Raw genomic sequence first — 19,554 nt, forward strand, 5'->3', positions numbered from 1 at the left:
TCTTTTTTCCATAATCCTTTCTGGCATCTTTTACTGAATAATAATTGTCTATAGGTGCTTGGGTATACTTCTGTGCTCTCTATCTTCTTCTCTGAATCTTTATGTCCATTTTTGTGCCAAAATTGTTTTTATTACTGTAGCTGTGTAAAATTGCCTGAAGTCTGGGATGGTCTTCCATCCAGCTTTGTTCTTTTCCCTCAGCATGGCTTTGGCAATTCTGGGTCTTTCGTGGGTCCATAAAAGTTTTAGGATTACTACATTGTACAGGAGACAGGGATCAAGACCATTCCCATGGAAAAGAAATGCAAAAAAGCAAAATGGCTGTCTGAGGAGGCCTTACCGATAGCTGGGAAAAGAAGAGAAGTGAAAAGCAAAGGAGACAAGGAAAGATATTCCCATCTGAATGCAGAGTTCCAAAGAATAGCAAGGAGAGATAAGAAAGCCTTCCTCAGCGATCAGTGCAAAGAAACAGAGGAAACCAACAGAATGGGAAAGACTAGAGATCTCTTCAAGAAAATTAGAGATACCAAGGGAACATTTCATGCAAAAATAGGCTCGATAAAGGGCAGAAATGGTATGGACCAAACAGAAGCAGAAGATATTAAGAAGAGGTGGCAAGAATACACAGAAGAACTGTACAAAAAAGATCTTCATGACCCAGATAATCACAATGATGTGATCATTCACCTAGAGCCAGACATCCTGGAATGTGAAGTCAAGTGGGCCTTAGAAAGCATCACTACAAACAAAGCTAGTGGAGGTGATGGAATTCCAGTTGAGCTATTTCAAATCCTCAAAGGTGATGCTGAGAAAGTGCTGCACTCGATATGCCAGCAAATCTGGAAAACTCAGCAGTGGCCACAGGACTGGAAAAGGTCAGTTTTCATTCCAATCCCAAAGAAAGACACTGCCAAAGAATGCTCAAACTACTGCACAATTGCACTCATCTCACACACTAGTAAAGTAATACTCAAAATTCTCCAAGCCAGGCTTCAGCAATATGTGAACCGTGAACTTCCAGAGGTTCAAACTGGTTTTAGAAAAGGCAGAGGAACCAGAGATCAAATTGCCAACATCTGCTGGATCATCAAAAAAGCAAGAGAGTTCCAGAAAAACATCTATTTCTGCTTTATTAACTATGCCAAAGCCTTTGATTGTGTGGATCACAATAAACGGTGGAAAATTCTGAAAGAGATGGGAATACCAGACCATCTGACTTGTCTCTTGAGAAACCTGTATGCAGGTCAAGAAGCAACAGTTAGAACTGCACATGGAACAACAGACTGGTTCCAAATAGGAAAAGGAGTACGTCAAGGCTGTATACTGTCACTCTGGTTATTTAACTTCTATGCAGAGTACATCATGAGAAACGCTGGGCTGGAAGAAACACAAGCTGGAATCAAGATTGCCAGGAGAAATATCAATAATCTCAGGTATGCAGATGACACCACCCTTATGGCAGAAAGTGAAGAAGAACTAAAGAACCTCTTGATGAAAGTGAAAGAGGAGAGTGAAAAAGTTGGCTTAAAGCTCAACATTCAGAAAACTAAGATCATGGCATCTGGTCCCATCACTTCATGGGAAATAGATGGGGAAACAGTGGAAACAGTGGCAGACTTTATTTTTGGGCTCCAAAATCACTGCTCATGGTGATTGCAGCCATGAAATTAAAAGACGCTTACTCCTTGGAAGGAAAGTTATGACCAACCTAGATAGCATATTTAAAAACAGAGACATTACTTTGCCAACAAAAGTCCGTCTAGTCAAGGCTATGGTGTTTCCAGTGGTCATGTATGGATGTGAGAGTTGGACAGTGAAGAAAGCTGAGCGCCGAAGAATTGATGCTTTTGAACTGTGGTGTTGGAGAAGACTGTTGAGAGTCCCTTGGACTGCAAAGAGAGCCAACAAATCCATCCTAAAGGAGATCAGTCCTGGGTGTGCACTGGAAGGACTGATGTTGAAGCTGAAACTCCAATACTTTGGCCACCTCATGAGAAGAGTTGACTCATTGGAAAAGACCCTGATGCTGGGAAAGATTGGGGGCAGGAGGAGAAGGGGATGACAGAGGATGAGATGGTTGGGTGGCATCACTGACTTGATGGACATGGGTTTGGGTAAACTCCGGGAGTTGGTGATGGACAGGGAGGCCTGGCCTGCTGCGATTCATGGGGTTGCAAAGAGTCGGACACGACTGAGTGACTGAACTGAACTGAGTTCTACTTCTGTGAAAAATGTCATAGGTAATTTATGGAGATTGTATTAAATTTGTAGATTGTTTTGGGTAGTATGACCATTTTAACAATATTAGTGCTTCCAATCCAGGAGGGAAAGTGAAAGTGACGTTGCTCAGTCGTGTCCGACTCCTTGCCATCCCATGGACTGTAGCCTACTAGGCTCCTCCGTCTATGGGATTTTCTCCAAGTAAGAGTACTGGAGTGTGCTGCCATTTCCTTCTCCAGGGGATCTTCCTGACCCAGGGATCAAACCCGGGTCTCCTGCATTGCAGACAGACGCTTTTACCATCTGAGCTACCAAGGAAGCCATTTCTTTCCTTTGAATCACCTTCAATCAGGAATACACTTATAACATTTAATGTGTTCTGATACATTACATTATAACTATATTTTAGTTTTCAATGGAATTCATTTAAAATGTACCTATTTGATAAATATATGACTACTATACAGATAGAGTTTAGACTTGTATACTTTGCCATAGAAATATCTTTCCATTTAGTTTCCCCACTGAATGTCAAATAGCTCATCATACCTTAAAAATGAATAATGAAAGCCTAACTAATGACAAGACAGATTATGAATTATTTAAAAAGATATGCCAGCAAAGTTGGAAAACTCAGCAGTGGCCACAGGACTGGAAGAAGTCAGTTTTCATTCCAATCCCTAAGAAAGGCAATGCCAAAGAATGCTCAAACTACCACACAATTGCACTCATCTCACATGCTAGCAAAGTAATGCATAAAATTCTCCAAGCCAGGCTTCAACAGTACATGAACCATGAACTTCCAGATGTTCAAGCTGGTTTTAGAAAAGGCAGAGGAACCAGAGATCAAATTGCCAACATCTGCTGGATCATTGAAAAAAGCAAGAGAGTTCCAGAAAAACGTCTACTTCTCCTTTATTGCCTACGCCAAAGCTTTTGACTGTGTGGATCACAAATAACCATGGAAAATTCTTCAAGAGATGGGAATGCCAGACCACCTGACCTGCCTCCTGAGAAATCTGTATGCAGGTCCAAAAGCAACAGTTAGAACTGGACATGGAACAACAGACTGGTTCCAATAGCGAAAGGAGTATATCAAGGCTGTATATTGTCTCCCTGCTTATTTAACTTAAATGCAGAATACATCATGTGAAATGCTGGGCTGGATGAAACACAAGCTGGAATCAAGATTGCCGGGAGAAATATTAATAACCTCAGATATGCAGATGACACCACCAGTATGGCAGAAAGTGAAGAAGAACTAAAGAGCCTCTTGATGAAAGTGAAAGTGGAGAGTGAAAAAGTTGGCTTAAAACTCAACATTCAGAAAACTAAGATGATGGTATCCAGTCCCATCACTTTATGGCAAATAGACGGGAAAACAATGGAAACAGTGAGAGACTTTTTTGGGGGGGGCTCCAAAATCATTGCAGATGGGGACTTCAGCCATGAAATTAAAAGTTTCTTTCTCTTTGAAACAAAAGCTACGACCAACCTAGACAGCATATTAAAAAGCAGAGACACTACTTTGCCAAAAAAGTTTCATCTAGTCAAAGCTACGTTTTTCCCAGTAGTCATGTATAGATGTGATAGTTGGGCTATAAAAAAAGCTGAGTAAAGTTTGACTACTCATTGATTCTTCAAAGCCTGTATAAATTTTACTTTCTGTTCTTGGTCCATTGACTTCACACTCATTCTTCTGCTGTGCCTGAACACATTTTCAAATATAGTAATATTTCTGATATTATCCTCGCATTTTTTTCTTCCAATATTAGTAATCTTTTTCTGTGCTTTGAATAACACATGATCTTCTTGGCAACCCGAATTTTGTTTAGTGATTTAAGAAGAAATGTATATCCCAGGAAATTTTTAATTGTTCATATTCCTCTCTCAGTTTTCAATGTGAGAGACTAAGAAACTGTTGCCCTAGCAAGTTGCCAAATATTTTTTTCCTATAGCATGATAGAATATATAAAACTTTAGCATCTTTTAATGACAGCTTTCAGTGGTATTTTTTTATTTCAAAGATAATTTAATTCAGCTATATATCAAAATTGTGTATCTAGGAAGACTGATACAACTTCTCATGCAGGTAGATTGTGGACAGATGGGTGTCTTTACTCTGTTCTTCCTCACCCTTGTCAAGTACCTCTTCTGTAGTATAGTCTGTGTGTGTTTTCATTGAATTTTGAAAAAGGTTGACCCACTGAACCCAAATACATTACCTTAGCATTCCCAGGCACCAAAATATTTCCAAAGATTGGTTTGGAATTTTTTTCCCCAACAATGGTAATTTTCCTTCTTATATTTAGTTTTCTTTTTTGGGGGGAGCTTGAATGACATAGTGATCATTTTGACAACTTGAATTTTGTTTAATGGTTTAGAAGAAATTTATATGCCAAAAAATTTTCAGTGATTGATAACTTTCACTCAGTTCTTAACTTTTGATGTGAAAGTCAAAGAGAAACATTGTCCTCAGTTCAGTTCAGTCGCTCAGTTGTGTCTGACTCTTTGTGACTCCATGGACTGCAGCACACCAGGCCTCCCTGTCCATCACCAACTCCCGGAGTATACCCAAACTCATGTCCATTGAGTCAGTGATGTGAAAGTCAAAGAAAAACATCATCCTAGGAAGTTGCCAAAGAAATTTTTCCTACAGCAGGATATAATCCTTAAAACTTTGACAATTTTAAAAAAGTTTTAATGATAATTTTCATTTCAGAAAGAATTAAATTCAGTTATATATTAAATTTATTTATGTAAGAGATATTTGACTACTGTTACAGCAGAACTATGGACAGAAGGGTGCCTTTACTTTGTCATCTATTTTCAATTACCTTTCTGGTGAATGAATTTGTATATGTTTTCATCATATTCTGAAAAGATGGAAGGCTCAGTGCAAGAGTAATGATTGATATCTTTTTATCCTAGAGGGAGTTCTAAGATGTGCTAGGGAGTGCTACACAATGACTTGGTTGGGTATCATTTTCAATAATATTCTTTGTTTTGCAACCAGGCATATATGGAAGTATGAAAACATTATCTTCTAATTACTGAGATAAACTTGGAATCACACATTTTCAGTCTCAAAAATAGATATCTGTTAGAATCCCACAGGACACTAAGGTATTTCAAACTATTGTCCTCCTCCCTTCCTAACCTGTTACCATATTACCTCAGTTCAGTTCAGTTCAGTTCAGTTCAATCGCTCAGTCATGTCCGACTCTTTGCGACCCCATGAATTGCAGCACGCCAGGCCTCTCTGTCCATCACCAACTCCCGGAGTCTACCCAAACCCATGTCCATCGAGTTGGTGATGCAATCCAACCATATCATCCTCTGTCGTCCCCTTCTCCTCCCACCCCCAGTCCTACCCAGCATGAGGGTCTTTTCCAATGAGTCAACCCTGCGCATGAGGTGGCCAAAGTATTGGAATTTCAGCTTCAACATCAGACCTTCCAATGAACACCCAGGATTGATCTCTTTTAGGATGGATTGATTGGATCTCCTTGCAGTCCAAGGGACTCTCAACAGTCTTCTCCAACACCACAGTTCAAAAGCATCAATTCTTCGGCGCTCAGCTTTCTTCACCGTCCAACTCTCACACCCATACATGACCACTGGAAAAACCATAGCTTTGACTAGACAGACTTTTGTTGGCAAAGTAATGTCTCTGCTTTTAAATATGCTATCTAGGTTGGTCATAACCCTCCTTCCAAGGAGTAAGCATCTTTTAATTTCATGGCTGCAGTCACCATCAGCCATGATTCTGGAGCCCAAAAAAATAAAGTCTGACACTGTTTCCACTGTTTCCCCATCTATTTCCCATGAAGTGATGGGACCAGATGCCATGATCTTAGTTTTCTGAACGTTGAGCTTTAAGCCAACGTTTTCACTCTCCTGATTCACTCTCATCAAGAGGCTCTTTAGTTCTTCTTCACTTTCTGCCATAAGGGTGGTGTCATCTGCATATCTGAGGTTATTGATATTTCTCCTGGCAATCTTGATTCCAGCTTGTGTTTCTTCCAGCCCAGCGTTTCTCATGATGTACTCTGCATATAAGTTAAATAACCAGAGTGACAATATACAGCCTTGACGTACTCTTTTTCCTATTTGGAACCACTCTGTTGTTCCATGTCCAGTTCTAACTGTTGCTTCCTGACCTGCATACAGGTTTCTCAAGAGACAAGTCAGATGGTCTGGTATTCCCATCTCTTTCAGAATTTTCCACAGTTTATTGTGATCCACACAGTCAAAGGCTTTGGCATAGTCAATAAAGCAGAAATAGATGTTTTTCTGGAACTCTCTTGCTTTTTCGATGATCCAGCAGATATTGGCAGTTTGATCTCTGGTTCCTCTGCCTTTTCTAAAGCCAGCTTGAACATCTGGAAGTTCACTGTTCACGTATTGCTTGGAGTACAGAATGAAGCAGGGCAAAGGCTAATAGAGTTTTGCCACGAGAACGCACTTGTAATAGCAAACACCCTATTCCAGCAACACAAGAGAAGACTCTACATGTGGACATCACCAGATGGTCAACACCAAAATCAGATTGATTATATTCTTTGCAGCCAAAGATGGAGAAGCTCTATACAGTCAGCAAAAACAAGACCAGGAGCAGACTGTGGCTCAGATCATGAACTGCTTATTGCCAAATTCAGACTTAAATTGAAGAAAGTAGGGAAAACCACTAGTCCATTCAGGTATGACCTAGATCAAATCCCTTATGAGTATACAGTGGAAGTGACAAATAGATTTAAGGGACTAGACCTGACAGACAGAGTGCCTGATGAACTATGGACAGAGGTTTGTGACATTGTACAGGATACAGGGATCAAGACAATCCCCATGGAAAAGAAATGCAAAAAAGCAAAATGGCTGTCTGAGGAGGCCTTACAGATAGCTGGGAAGAGAAGACAAGCAAAAAGCAAAGGAGAAAAGGAAAAATATTCCCATCTGAATGCAGAGTTCCAAAGAATAGCAAGGAGAGATAAGAAAGCCTTCCTCAGCGATCAGTGCAAAGAAATAGAGGAAAACAACAGATTGGGAAGGACTAGAGATCTCTTCAAGAAAATTAGAGATACAAAAGGAACATTTCATGCAAAGATAGGCTCGATAAAGGACAGAAATGGTATGGACCTAACAGAAGCAGAAGATATTAAGAAGAGGTGGCAAGAATACACAGAAGAACTGTACAAAAAAGATCTTCACGACCCAGATAATCACGATGGTGTGATCACTCACCTAGAGCCAGACATCCTGGAATGTGAAGTCAAGTGGGCCTTAGAAAGCATCACTACGAACAAAGCTAGTGGAGGTGATGGAATTCCAGTTGAGCTATTTCAAATCTTCAAAGGTAATGCTGTGAAAGTGCTGCACTCGATATGCCAGCAAATTTGGAAAACTCAGCAGTGGCCACAGGACTGGAAAAGGTCAGTTTTCATTCCAATCCCATAGAAAGGCAATGCCAAAGAATGCTCAAACTACCGCACAATTGCACTCATCTCACATGCTAGTAAAGTAATGCTCATATTACCTAACTGTTCCCAATATTACAAATTTTTTTTTGAACTATAGTAAGTGTTCTTCATTCTTTTATATTTTTCACATAAATATTAATTGTTCAAACTGCAATCCTTTTACAATGTTTGCAGAAGGATGTTATATTTTATGAAAAGTTTATGTACAACATATATCTCAGTTTAGAATTTTTCATTTGAATGACAAAGGATGCTGCTGCCCTAGCATAAATCCCAAAGACTTTTTCATAAAGCTGTAATACATTTATTCAAAATTTAACATCATCATTTTTCTAATGATATTTTTCAGTTATATTTTGATTTATAAATTGAATGAAATTAGGGAACATATTTGTTAATAACATGAAGTACACTTCAAATGGATACAATAACAGCTACTGTTTGTAACACAGGGTACTTTTACCATATGCTTTCCTAAGTAAAAACTGTAGAAACCTGTGTTATACATGTGACCATCTTTGTCTTTTATTGTGAAAAAGCTGGAGAGTCCAATGTAGGATCAATGATTGTCATGGCTTTTATAGCAGGGAAAGTTCTACTCTACATTCTGTCATTATTTTCCTTCTCATCTTAATCCTTTTTGCACAAAACCATGAGGGGCTTCTCCAAAGGAGACATACAGGTGGCCAATAAACACATGAAAAGATGCTCAACATTGTTCATTATTAGAGAAATGCAAATCAAAACTACATTAAGGTATCACCTCATGCCAATCAAAATGACCATCCTCAAAAAACTAAAAACAATTAATGCTAGAGAAGATGTGGAGAAAAGGGAACCCTCTTGCACTGTTGATGGGAATGTAAGTTGATACAGCAACTATGGAGAATAGTTATGGAGATTCTTTAAAAAACTAGGACTTAAACTACCATATGTGACAGCAATCCTACTACTGGAGGCATACTCTGAGAAAACAACAATTCAAAAAGACACGTGTACCCCAGTTTTCATTGCAGCACTATTTACAATAGCCAGGACATGAAAGCAACCTAGATGTCCATAGACAGATGAATGGGTCAAGAAATGTGGTACATATACACAATGGAATATTACTCAGCCATAGCAGGAATGAATTTGAGTTAGTTGGAGCGAAGTGTATGAACCTAGAGCCTTTTACACAGAGTAAAGTAAGTCAAAAAGAGAAAAACAAATATTGCATATTAATGCATTTATGTGGAATCTAGAAAAATAGTACTGATGAACCTATTTGCAGGGAAGCAATGGATACACAGACATAGAGAATGGACTTGTGGACACAGTAGAGGAAGGCGAGGGTAGGAAAAACTGAGAAAGTAGCATGTGTAAAACAGACAGTTAGTGGGAACCTGCTGTATAACAGCCAGGTGGCTCTGTGTGACTACTTGAAGAACTGGGACAGAAGCTCAAGAGGGAGAAGATATATATTAACATAGAATTTTGACTGATTCTGGTTGTTGTATGGCAGAAACCAGTACAACATTGTAATGCAATAATCCTCTAATTAAAAAAGAAAAAAGAAAAGAAAGGAGAAAAGTCTTTGGGAAATAATAAAGTTATATTTTGGTTTTGTTTTCACTCTATAAATGAAAAAAAAAAAAACAACAGAAAACGCAAGAAGTTATAAAACAACATTGCTTCTCATGGGTTACATGGCATTAGGAAAATTTGATCCCAGTCCTTAGAGAGATGGGACAGTTTTAAGAAAAGAATAGGGAATGAAAAAGTTTCAAATTATTGTCCTATTTTCTTGTTGACATTGTGCCTTCATTTATTTGAATGATTGATTATTGCTTCATTGTGTTTTTCAGTTAAGGGTGAACAGGATAAAGGTAAGTCTCATTAACTTTTTACATTCCATATCTTATGTTTCATCTCTTTCTTTTATATTGTCTTTAATTCTCAATGGTCATTTTTCTCAACTCCAACCTATATACCTAACTTTCCATCACATTTTTAAATTTTATTATGATTTCAACTGAAGTTCACTTTTTTGTGTGTTATTCTATGATTTATCCTGTCCTTATTATCTATAAAGAAATGCCCTTTCTGTCTAGTACATACTACTAAGAATTTACTTGTAATATTTTGCTATTTTTAGTTCCTGATATGAAAGTTTTGTCCAAGTAGTCTCAGTCATTTGATTTAGAAGTCCTTTCACTCTCATTTAATATTTCATTCCCCTCCTTTTCTTTTACTTTGTGAAAGTAAACTTCATTGAGACATAGTTAAAATCAGACTTTCATAAAATGCAGTTATGCATTAATCGGTTAACAAAGTGTTGTGAAAATAGGTATCCATGAGCCTGACCCTGAATATCATAAGAGTAGTGGTTCAGGATTCTGTAATTCAGCATCTGGTGATAGAGCAAAAACACAAGTATAAGAGATTTGTGTGTATATATTCAGCAGGGCCAGATAACTCATTAAAGATTAAAAAGCCTAAGTAATAAAAGTGTAAATAATTTCAAAAGAAATCAGGACAAATTTTATTTGGTAATTACCTAATGTAATATTTCTAATGTTTTCTCAGTTTAGAAAATATATTCATTTTTCCCTTCTTCATTTATTGAGTACTATTTATTTCTCAAAAGGAAACTTTCAACTTTCAAACTCTGTGTGTGTGTATGTTTCTATGTGTCTGTGTTTAGTGTATTCATCTACAGTCTGATAATTTAAATTTACATACAATTTTTCAACAAATCTGAATTTTCTTCATGTTTCTTTCCAATGAAATTTACATTGACTTTCATTTTATTTTACAGACAAACTTCATATACAAATGGGTAAAGTATCATTGATACCCCTATAATCCCAAAACCCTTTAAAATGCATGCTTTTGTGATATATTAAACATATCCCAGCTTTTAATCAGTATGCCCTCATTGGCTTGCATGCTGCCAGATCTCTACTTTCTAGGGCAATATTTTGCTTGTGAATTTCTCCCATATTTCTCCCTTTTCTTCTCTTTCAAGTTGTGAATAAAATTTGAAATCATTTATTTTTCAAGTGTAAACTTGAGGGTCACTTTTACATGGCCCTTTAGTTTATTACTTACAGGTATGCAAACACTTAACATAATTTTTTATATCCAAAAAGTATAATTTTAACTGATTTTTATTTACTTTTATTAACACAGTTGTCAATTTGGCCAACTGCAATTACTTCAGATATTTGTGGAAATATTTTATATTATTAAGAAAGTTCAAAGATAATACATATCTCAAACCAAATTACTTAAATGTGAATGACACCAAAAGCTATCATCTTGCAATGTCTCAAAAAATTTTTTCCATAAAACCAGAAATTACTCATTAAAACTTTACTATCCTGTTTTTTTTAATAACATTTGTCAATATACTTTTGTTTTCAGAAGAAATCAAATGTATCTCTTTAATGCAGGCAGCAGAGGTCATGTAGCTACTGCTACAGATACTGTTTTGAAGAAATGGGTGATTTTTTTTCTCTGTGGTTCTTCATCTCTTTAACTAATTCTGTTTGCATGAGTGCATGTTAATATTTTTTTTTTCTGAGAAGGTGTTGAAGGTATGATGAACTCCATTTTGGCATGTGCTAAAATAGCAATTCACCATAAACGAAGTTATGTCATCACTGCTTAACAAAATCTTGATAGATGCTCCACGACAACAAACCCTGCATTTTTTCTTGAAGCAGTTTAGTATTCTCTAATTCACTGTTGTAGATATTTTATACAGTATAGCTACAATAAATCTGAGACTTAATAATTTATATTTAGTAGCATCCAAAGAAATTATTAAAGGTAACCAACCAAAGGGGCTTCTCTGGTGACTCAGTTGACTCAGTGGTTAAAAAAAAATAAAAAAGTCCGTCTGCCAGTGCAGAAGACTTATGATCCCTTGGTCGGGAAGATTCCCTGGAGAAGGAGATGGCAACCCATTCTAGTATACTTTTTTTTAAGTTGAGAAAATTTGTTTGTGAAAATTGACTACTTTTGCCCAATATATTCGTATAGCTCAATTAAATAATATCAAGCCGATTCTTAGTTCCAGAATCTCTGGTCAGTCAAGAGTAATGAATCATAAACTATGCAGATCACTGAAAAGTTATGGAAGAAAACCATAGACTAATTGTTCATTTGTCTTGCAATTGTCCCTACCCTGCAAATTCTTAGCCAAACAAGACTGATTCTCAGACTGAGCAAGCACAATTCTGAAAGGAGAAAGAAAACATAAAAGTATTTGTGAATCAACAAAATTTCCTTGAACCAAATTGGCAAAGTCTCAATGATAATAAAAAATACCATTGTCAACTTAAAAAATAGTCACAATCTAAAAGCTGAGTTATGCTTTATTTAGTGGGAACTTTTATGACTTCAAACCGAGAAGACAGCAATCTCAAGTGACCCTGAGAGAACTGCTCCAAGGAGGAGACGGAAGAAGTAAGGTTATATAGAAATTTGCAATGAAGGGCAGGTAGTGTGAACATGAAAAGTATTTTTGTGAATTAAAGAGAACTGGATATTCTAAATTAAGGAATTCAGTGCTTTTCTATGTATGGGAAGAAGCAAGAGTCTGGGCTCACTGAAATCATTCCTTCAGTATGCATCTCAGCCAGCCTGGGGCCAGTATCCTGTTGTTTTCACATCCTGAGTTCCTCAGTGCTCACCACAAGGAGTGACTGCAGTCTGAGGGCCACCAGATTGAGCAGATATTCTTCTTCCTGAGTGCCCTGGAGGGCTGGAATCACTGATGACTGTGACATCCTTCTCACTCCACTATTCTTGCCTGGGAAAAGACACAAGAGCAGAAGAGCCTGGTGGGCCACAGTCCATAGGGCCACAAAAGAGCTGGACACAACTTAGCAACTAAAAAGCAACAACAAACAGACCAAACAACAAAAGCCCAAGTGATGCCCAGTAAATCAAAAACTTATTTAAAAATAACCACTAATAATTTCATTCTTGAAATTTTTCCTCAAGTCAGTAAGATCACTCCTTTTCCTCTTTTTAATTTTGGACCAATATTCTCAGGACGAAAGAAAACTTTCAGTCACACGTTACATGTGTGTGCCTGCATACATGTGTGTATGTATCTGTGTTTGTCTATATTCTGTTACATTTAATATTGCATGTAAATTTTCCACTAACTTTAAATTCCTTTTTGTTTCTAAACCATGATATTTATAATGGTGTTTCCTTTTTCTTTTTCAGATGACCTTCAGAAAAAAATGGGTAAATTTCTTTTATATCGTTAATCTTCCAAACACACACTAAATTAACCTTTCTCAATGATTTGAATATTTCCTGTCCTTTTAACCCTAAAACATCTGTTGTTTTCCTTTTGCATGGATGCCTACTCTAACTTCCCATATTATTTGCTTGGAACTTCACCAATAATAAATTCTCATAACATCTATTACTGTACACCTGATTCTTTCCTAATGCTACCTTTTTCTTTTTTTGGATCCCAGTATTTTTTAATTAATTTATTTATTTTAATTGGAGACTAATTATTTTACAGTATTGTGGTGGTTTTTGCCATACATTGACACGAATCAGTCATGGGTGTATATAATGTCCCTTCCCTATAAACTGTCCCAGTCTATCATTCAGTATTTTGCCAGTTTCATTATAAGTTTTGTGAGGTGAAGGGAAAGAGACTGATGGAAACATGGTTTATATTCTATATTTATTTTCTGGAGCACTTCCATTCACTTGAAACCTCTATCATGTTTTCAAAGTTCAGTTCAGTTCAGTCTCTCAGTCGTGTCCGACTCTTTGCAACCCCATGAACCTCACCACGCCAGGCCTCCCTGTTCATCACCAACTCCTGGAGTCCACCCAAACCCATGGCCATCGTGTCGGTGATGCCATCCAACCATCTCATCCTCTGTCGTCCCTTTCTCCTCCTGCCCTCAATCTTTCCCAGCATCAGGGTCTTTTCCAGTGAGTCAGCTCTTTGCATCAGGTGGCCAAAGTATTGGAGTTTCAGCTTCAACATCAGTCCTTCCAATGAACACCCAGGACTGATTTCCTTTAGGATGGACTGGTTGGATCTCCTTGCAGTCCAAGGGACTCTCAAGAGTCTTCTCCAACACCACAGTTCAAAAGCATCAATTCTTCGGCGCTCAGCTTTCTTTAGAATCCAACTCTCACATCCATACTTGACTACTGGATAAACCATAGCCTTGACTAGATGGACCTTTGTTAGCAAAGTAATGTCTCTGCTTTTAAATATGCTGTCTAGGTTGGTCATAACTTTCCTTCCAAGGAGCAAGCATCTTTTAATTTCATGGCTGTAATCACAATCTGCAGTGATTTTGGAGCCCAGAAAAATAAAGTCTGCCACTGTTTCCACTGTTCCCCCATCTATTTGCCATGAGGTGATGGGACTGGATGCCATGATCTTAGTTTTCTGAATGTTGAGCTTTGAGTCAACTTTTTCACTCTCCTCTTTCGCTTGAGGCCCTTTAGTTCTTTTTCACTTTCTGCCATGAGGGTGGTGTCATCTGCATATCTGAGGTTATTTGTATTTCTCCTGGCAATCTTGATTCCAGCTTGTGCTTCATCCAGCCCAGCGTTTCTCATAATGTACTCTGCATATAAGTTCAAGGGACAATTAATATGCCATGGATATCTTCCCAAACCTTATGAGTTAAAACAAGACTCCAAATGTGCTGAGTAAAGTTTCTACAGCTCTTGTACTTCTAACAACTGTGTGAATTCATTGGTCCAGTATGGACTTTAGGCTCACAATTCCAATGCCCTTGATTATTGACTAGAATCTTCTCTCATGTGTACATATATTTTATATACCATTTCCTGAGTGTATTTTCCCTTATACCATAGTAATTTTCTCTTTTTTTCATTTTATTGACATAATTTTTAACTTGGCAAATGTAATAATTTTTAGATCATTTATAGAATGTCTCCATTTTGAAATTTTATGTGAATGACATAAGAGACTTGAGCCCTAGCATAATTTTAAATGTTTTTTTAAAGAAACATTAACATAACCATTAAAAGTTTAACATCCTTCCTTTTGTGGTGATATTCTTCTATGATATTTTTGGTTACAGATGAATAGAAGTAGGGAATGTATCTTTTCAATGTATGAAATGTGCCTCCTATGACTACTGTTACTGATAGAGTTTTAACTAGATAGGTGCTTTGAGTATAGGCTTCTTCATGACTTCTTAAGTATCTGACACACGTATGTGTGCATGTTTGCACTGTATTCTAGAAAAGGAGATGGTCCAGTGAGAGATATATGATTGATATTGCTTCTCCGAGAATAAGTTTTATTCTACCTTTTCTGATAATATCATTTTCTATTTTTGTACTTTTATATCAAAAGGTGAGGGCTGGAGGATGCAAGAAAAATTGCCACTGAATCAAGTTGTTCTTTGGAAAACTTTGTCCCAGTTCTTAACGTACTTCTCACATTGAAACTAGGAATAAGCTGTAGAAGCATTTCAAATTCTATCATCCTCCCATTAGAATGTACTCAAATGTTTGTGGGTTTTTTAACCCTGCAAAACTAATAGTCATTGAAAGCTTAACATTCCTCTTCTCTAATAACATTTTTTCATTTAAATTTTGTTTACAAAAGGAGTGGAATATAGGATTTACTTTATTGTGTTTAGCAGGCTTCATATAACAACTTTTACACATACAGCTTGGATTATTTTACTTTTTTGCTTCCTCATAACTTAGGTTTTTGTTTTGCCTGTAAGAAATGGAAAGTGGGATTTATTTTTCCTTCTAATAACACCTAATCTTTAGTGAAGAGGTAGTACAGTTTGCTATTCCTGTCTCTTTTAACTGGAGTATACTTGCTTTACCATGTTTTATTAGTTTCTGCTCTACAAGAAAGTGAATCAGTAATACCTATACATATGTCTATTCTTTTTAGATTTCTTTCCCATTTAGGTAACCACAGAGCACTGAGTAGAGTTCCCTGTATAACACAGGTTCTCATTATTTATCTATTTTATACATGGCAGTGCATGTAAGTCAATTCCAATCTCCCAATTCATCCCACTGACACCATCACCCCCTTGGTAGCCATCGGTTTGTTCTCTACTTCTGCGTTTTTTGTTTTTTGTTTTTTTATAAATTTATTTATTTTAGTTGGGGGCTAATTACTTTACAATATTGTAATAGTTTTTGCTATACATTGACATGAATCAGCCATGGGTTTACATGTGTTCCCCCTCCTGGACCCCCCACCCACCTCCCTCCCCATCCCATACTTCTGCGTTTTTATTTCTGCTTTGCAACTAAGTTCCTCTGTACAGTTTTTCTAGATTCCACATATAAGCAATGTTATATGATACTTATTTTTCTCTTTTTGACTTATTTCACTATGTATGACAGTATCTAGGTCCATCCATGGGAAATATAGATCAATGGAACAAGATAAAAAGTCCAGAGATGAACCCAGGCATGTAGGACCTTAATTCTCTGACCTGGGATCAAACCCATGCCCCCTGCAGCAAAAGCACAGAGTTTTAACTACTGGACCTCCAGAAAAGTCTCCCTAATAACTTCTTAAATATCTCTCTTGTGTGCTAGTTGTATTCACTTTTGATTTTGGAAAAAAAAGGAGAAGGCAATATAGTCTCCATGATGGGTGTTTTTTTTGTTTGTTTTTTTTTTTATCTCAGAGGAAGTCCTGATTCAAGTTCGAGATTCTTGATTCAGTGTTTACAACTAACTTATTCAAGTGACTACAACAAACTAAGAACTAGCCACATGTTTCTAGCAGCTATCACAAAACTTATTAGAGCAACATAATGAATAATAAGGGGGCTGTCCTTGTAGCTCAGCTAGTAAAGAATCCACCTGCAATGCAGGAGACCCCAGTTTGATTCCTGGGTTGGGAAGATCCCCTGGAGAAGGGTTTGGCTATCCACTCCAGTATTCTTGGTCTTCCCCGGTGGCTCAGGCAGCAAAAAATCCACCTGCAATGTGGGAGACCTAAGTTTGATCCCTGGGTTGGGAAGATCCCCTGGAAGAGGTCATGGCAACCCACTCTAATATTCTTGCCTGGAGAGTCCCATGGACAGAGGAGCCTGGCCGGTTATAGTCCATGGAGTCACAAAGAGTCAGACGTGACTAAGCACAGCGCAACACTGAATAATAATAGTATAAATAAATTCAAAAGGTACACAAAAATTTTGAAAATGTAACTATGTGAACTAATATTTCTAAAAATCTCTCTTCATTTAGAAAATTGACTGCATTTGCTTTTTTTTTTAACCATAGAATGTTCTCTGGGTAAAACAGAGGAGATTTCAGCCACTATTGGTGAGTTCATTTTGTGTTCATGATGTGTATATGTAAATGTGTTTCAGTGTATCTCAATAGTGTTAACATTACTTTTGGATTCTTCAAAATATTTTGCTTTTATTCATATTTGTTTTCCATGGTATTTACGTGAAGCTCTCTGTTTTATTTTCTAGGTGATCTTCTGAAAAAAATTGGTAAATTTGTAATAACTCTTCACTCCAGTAACTTCCAGTGACTTCTTCCACATAGTCTTGAACATTCTGTGCCCTTTTATCAATAGGCCATCCATTGGCCCACCATCACATGGATGTCTATTCACTTCCACCCAATTTTTCGATATGAGCTTCTTTCTTATCTTCTTTCCATTGATATTTCTCTGTGTTCCATCATTGCTCATTGCGTCTTTTTTCCACTTCCATCCTATCATATTGGCTTTCTTTGTCTCTCCAGGACTTGCCAAACTTGCATCATGATGTTCTGAGATGAAGGGATTGGACTACCCAGCACATGGTTACTATGTAAATTTAGGACATTTACCAGTACCCAAGTCAAAGGGGCCACTAATAAACTATTAATATTTTCCCAGTGCTTAAGAGAGGAGAGAATTCCCAGCTTAATAAAGAAATTTCTACCTCCATTGTCCTGTCAAAGATCTTATAAAAATATGATGCCATCCACTGCTTAAGTGTAAAACTGAGTCACACTCTTTACTGTTCTTGAACATAATACTCAAAATATTCCAGTTTTTAAAATATTTTACAATAGTTTATTGTCTTTCTTCCCATCTAGAGTATTCTTTATACTTTTACATTTATTCATGAAATTATTATTTCTGAAAACTGCAGAAATAATTGAATATTATCTTTTCAGTAATTAAACAAGGATGTTATAGCTTAGAAAATTGTCTAGTATATCTCAAAATTTAGGACTTTTTATGTGAATGGCAAGAAAATCTGTTGTCCTAGTATAATTCCAATTTTTTTTCATAAAGCTGTTCAAATTAGTTTGACATCCTCCTTTTCTAGTTATATTTTTAACTGTATCTTAGTTTAACATATTGGATGAAACTTGAAGCATATCTTTTTAATGCAGGTAGCAGGCTTCATGTGAATACTGCCACAGATCAAATTTCTGACAGAGGAGTACTTTAACTATAAACTTTAACATCACATTTATAGACCCATTTCTTCTATGTGAACATATGTGTCTTTTATTATGAAAAACCTGGAAAGCCCAATTTAAGACCAAATATTGAATCAGTTTATCCCAGAGGAATTTCCATTTTACCTTGATTGCCTTTTGTATGGTAGTTCCTTTGCAAAAAAGGATGAGGGAATTTAAAACAGCATTGCCTCTCATGAGTCACATGACCTTTGGAACTTTAGGTTCAAATTCTTAGAAAAGGGGAGCCATTTTTGTTGAATGAATAAATAATGGAAAGTAATCAAATTATTGTCTTTTCTTATTCACATATGCCTTCATTTGTTTTGAATGGTTATTTCTTTCTTTTATTTTTCAGATAAGGTTGAAAATGATAAATGTAAGTCCCATTAATGTTTCACACTTTTTACCTTTTCATGTTTCATCTCTTTCTTTTACTTTGATCTTCAACTCTAAGTGATCATCTTCCTCTGCTGCAAGGTAGATATAGCTTTACATCATTTTTTTTCTCATTTTATGATTATTTCAATTGAAATCGTCCTTCTTCATGGGTTATTCGGGGCTCTATTATTTTTGCTTTCATTTATCCCATCTGTGCAATTTATGCAGACATTCTCTTTTTGTAAAATGTATACAAATACTAACTTAGCTATCAAACTTTGCAAATTTTTTATAAGTTTCTGATCTGAAAGTCTTATCTATGATATTTTCATTTATTTGATATAAAAGCGCCTTCACTCCCATTTAGTATTTCATTAACCTCCTTTTCATTTTGCTTTGTGAAAGTAAGCTTTACTGAGGAATGAGTTAAAGTCTCACAAAATGAAAGTGAAAGTGAAAGTGAAGTTGCTCAGTCGTGTCTGACTCTTTGTGACCCCATGGACTGCAGCCTACCAGGCTCCTCTGTCCATGGGATTCTCCAGGCAAGAATACTGAAGTGGGTTGCCATTTCCTTCTCCAGAGGATCTTCCCGACCCAGGGATCAAACCCGGGTCTCCACATTGCAGGCAGACGCTTTAACCTCTGAGCCACCAGGGAAGCCCTCACAAAATACAGTTATGCATTAATCAGTTGAGAAAAATGTTGTGAATAGAGGCACCCACGAACCTGACCCTGATATCCTACAAAAGCAGTAGTTCAGGATTTTGTAATTCGGTGTTTCGTGATTTCATATGGCAAAGCTCTATGCTAGGACAGATGAGTATATATATTTAACAGCACACATCACTTAATTAAGATGAAAAACTGAGTAACAAAATAGTGCATATTGCCAAATTCATTATTCAAAAATGATTCATTATTCAAAATTCATTATTCAAAAGGAAAATTTCAACCACTGTATGTATGTATATGTATATATCTGTGTACGTGTGTGTGGTTTTTA

Source organism: Giraffa tippelskirchi, chromosome 8, assembly GCF_054371585.1.
Source record: "Giraffa tippelskirchi isolate mGirTip1 chromosome 8, T2T-mGirTip1v1.2.pri, whole genome shotgun sequence".
Classification (NCBI taxonomy): Eukaryota; Metazoa; Chordata; class Mammalia; order Artiodactyla; family Giraffidae; genus Giraffa; species Giraffa tippelskirchi.